We start from the raw sequence: 3,883 nt of genomic DNA, 5'->3' as shown, positions 1-3,883 counted from the left end.
GGCTCAGGCAATCCACTCACCTCAGCCTCCCAAAGGTGCGGGATTACAGGCTGAGCCACCGAACCCAGCAACTATTTTCATTTGATTAATTTTTACCTTTCAACAATTGTAACCATTTTAATGTTATTTGTTTTTATGAGCCCTAGGAAGAAGCAACACCAGAAAAATGTTCTGTCACTTGCTTTAGTCACAAATAACATAAAGATCCCCTCATTTAATTTTATTCCTTTTCCCTTTTTACCATCATAAAAAATGCAGATGAACTCCTTCAGTCAAGATCACCTCCTCAGGTAAAGCTGGTCCCACACCTAAATGTACTTTTCTCATTATTTTACTAGAATTGTATGGCGGCTTCTGTTCCTCTTCAGTCCACGATGGCCACCTCCCCCCTTTGCCCCCCACCAGTTGCTGAAAGTGTTGACTGCTCACTGCTTACTTCCTCTCTGGGAATTGCCTTCTCCTGAGGAAAGCAACCTGGCCTAAGGTGATGTTCCCTCCTGAACAGCATCCTGAATCTGATGGCTGGTTGATGTAGGGTACAAAGGCCCAGCCCTCACAAGACCCACTGAGCCTTCTTGTGACAATTGCACTGAAGTTCAACTTCCGCCTCTGCCCAACTGTGCTGCCCTTACACTCTTACAGATGTTGTCCTGAGAGTTTTCCCAGCAAACCTCCCACATACAAATTTCTGCCACAAGTCTATTTCCTGGGATCAGAAAAATGGCAAGCTTAAACAAACTATACCAGCAAAAGTGACATATGTGTTCTTTGTCAGTTCTGAAAAATGAACAGAAAAGTCAGAAAAGGCCTCAATGCATCCATCTTTCAAGCGGGATTCAGCATTGCTGAATATTTGCATGAGGCAAGGAGACTTGCCCAGAGATATGGGAAACCATAACGTTTCAAGAATAGGAGAAATATGGTGTAGCTCCAGACCGCCACCATGGTCCTCCCATGTAGTAGCTGCCATCCATGGTGGAGAGAGAGTCACATGTATTGCTACCTACTCCTTTCCAACTTTCTATTTTGAATGACTGGGAAACTATAACCATTATTATTCTCTTAAGAAGATTCTTGATGATATTCTTATGATTTCCCACTGCTATAATTTCCTCATTTTTTTTTCATTCTATTCTATTTCCATCCCTCCTCATACTCCTCTTACTTTTCTGCTTTATTTTATTTACCTACCTAGAAAATTTCTTGAGCTTAGCTCCAAGTGGAAAAAGTTGCTGTCATTAAGCCTGAGAGCCTTTGATGAGAATAATAGGAGGAAGGACTGATTCTTATTTTAGGTCTTTTTTTCCCTTTAGGTTTTCTGAATGGCTTCTTGGTTCCAAATAATCATCCTCGGAGGTTTTTATGCAAAGACACGTGAATTCCTGTCCCACTGAGGAGTTCGGTATGCTGAAATGCTTACCACCCACTGGCAGACTTTGTATCAGAGCTTTGAGTTACTCTTGTGTGAGGCTGGGGCCCATGCTTCCCAGAACTGTATCTATTTTCTTGATATCAACTGTCCCTCCTGAGAGAGACGGGCATAGAAGCAAAATGTAAGGACTCCAGAAAAAGGACAAAACTATTCATTCTTGTATATTATTATTATCATTTCCAGCATAAGAACTGAGACCCCAAACCAATAAATCTGATAAAAATAACACAGAGAATCAATAATGGACCTAATAATTGAAACCTTGCATAAACCTAGATTCAAGGATTAATCTACAAAGCATCAGGTTTTAAAGGGTTTAGATGAGTTGCATAGTCTGTTCACTAGTGGAAATGACAATTCTTATATATATTTTTTAGCCAATAAGTACAGTATATTTTTGTTAACTCAATCTTCAGATTATCTCTACCAATGACCAAATTCCCTGCATCACTGAAACAGTCTTTACTGTTACAAATGTAAACTTCATTCATTTTTTCCCCCAACTACATACATTTCCTATAGAGCACAGGACTTCTTTCAGAGACACAAAAATTTTTTTAAAAATAGCAAAATACACATGGAAGAGAGTATGAAATCAATATATTTGATCAATGACAATATTTACAACTTAGTGACTAGGGAATAGTAAAAACAGAAAAAGTGACTGATCCCTCATCCATCTGTATTTCATCATGATTCTCACTCACGTTTGAGAAGCTTCCAGCACTCATCAGCTGATTGTGATAGGTCTTTCCACCTGCTGCAAGAAATTGTACAACTCAGGTCACAGCCATATTATGTAGAGATTTGCTAACATACAAAATCTAGAATTTTAAAAAAGACGTATTTGAATGTTTGCACTGGAAAAGTCCAAGTAAAGACAATAAAAATAAAGACTGGAGAAAATCCTTAATACTGACATTCTGCCTACTCGTGAGCAATAGAGGCAGTTACTGCAGGCTAACTTCCATGCTGAAACATTTCTGTCTCCCTCTTTTATTGATCTATTTCTTCACTTCCGGTATGTGCATCCCTCTTTTTGTTTCTTCTATTTACATAATTTTTTGGCTTCTCAATGAAAACCCTAAGTGATGATGTGAATATTTTCCCCTGATGGCAGCATTCGTGACTGCTGTATTTGCTAATCCCAAATGGAGACAGAACTTCTTTTTAACACAGATTAGGATCATACAAAGTATTTGGAGACACACATTCTTTCTCCCATGATCAAACAGACATAATTTTTAGACTTTTCATAAACATAATACTAAGTTCCCTCAAAGGCTGTTCCTGTGTTTTAAATCCTCACCACCGACTGGCAGGTTTTTCAATTGCTTCAATCTCTCCTTTTCTGGGAGGCCTAGTCCCATATTTCCCACAACATCTTCCACACCACTGATATCAATTGCTTCTCCTTGAAAAACACAAAGGGGAATCACACTTGAACTTTAAGGATGACCTAATTAGAAAACACGAAAGCAATCATCTGTCTGTTCCACACACACGTCACTGCTTCATGAAGAGTAGGGTGTGGCATATCCAAACACACCATCAACACCAGGCATGTAAATAGACCCCTTTCTTGAACTCCAGTGAAACCATGTCATAACTATGTCATAGTGATAAAAATTAGACAACACAGTTACAACATGATGTCTACTCTCAACATGTAAGAAAATGAGGCTTACATAATTTCCCAGTGAACTAGAATTTCATTCGGACCGATCCAAATCATTCTGTCACGAGACGGTGGTTCTGATTATCTTCAAATATTGCTCATAACGTTACCAGTGCTTTATTTTATCACTTATTGATTCAATTTAAAATTTGTTTTTGCCCTTACATAAGAATATATTACTGACAAGTTCAATAAACCAAGAATTTGTTGCTAAGGCACATTTTATAAAACAAAATATAAAATGACAAGACAAAAGGGAATAAATTTTTTAAATATAAATTTGAGTAAAATTTGTACTCTTAGATTTGTATTAAGTTTTCACCTGTTAAAGTTTTCATTCTATCCCTCAATTTATCAAGATCAAACTTCCCATTCGCTACAAGAAAAGATAAAAATAATTATAGAATGACCCAGACTCAGAAAAACAAACAATGAAGGCTCTATACTGTGGTTGTCTACAGCTGCCCACTGGTGCCCATGTCAGCCTTCAACTCACAAATCTTGGACTTCAGAGATCCTGTAACCGCCTATAATACAATAAGTGCCCTATTCCTTAGGTCAGAGTTTGGGAAAGGATCCATTGGGCAAACCCAAAGGACTGTTCTTGTGTTGGCCATGAGCTAAGACTTATTTTACATTTGTAACTGATTGAAACACTCAAAATAATATTTGTCTCATAGAAACATTAAAAGAAGTTCAAGTTTTAGTATCAGTAAATAAGGCTTTATTGGAACACAGACAGATACATTCTTTTATGTATTGTCTATGCCTAC

At 37.7% G+C, this 3,883-nt stretch overlaps 1 long non-coding RNA gene across 1 annotated transcript; it reads left to right on the top strand.

Moving 5' to 3' along the window:
* The first annotated feature begins 375 nt into the window (after positions 1 to 375).
* On the top strand, positions 376 to 1,667 carry LOC110594555. Its single transcript, XR_002481318.1, has 2 exons — positions 376 to 484; positions 1,314 to 1,667. It is a non-coding gene; the product is annotated as an uncharacterized LOC110594555 (long non-coding RNA).
* The last annotated feature ends 2,216 nt before the right edge of the window (positions 1,668 to 3,883 follow it).

The sequence above is a fragment of the Carlito syrichta genome, unplaced genomic scaffold (assembly GCF_000164805.1).
Source record: "Carlito syrichta isolate Samal-C Ts95f unplaced genomic scaffold, Tarsius_syrichta-2.0.1 Scaffold43866, whole genome shotgun sequence".
NCBI classification, from domain to species: Eukaryota; Metazoa; Chordata; class Mammalia; order Primates; family Tarsiidae; genus Carlito; species Carlito syrichta.
Note: the sequence above shows the minus strand (reverse complement) of the source record. Positions and strands in the feature narration are given on the sequence as shown.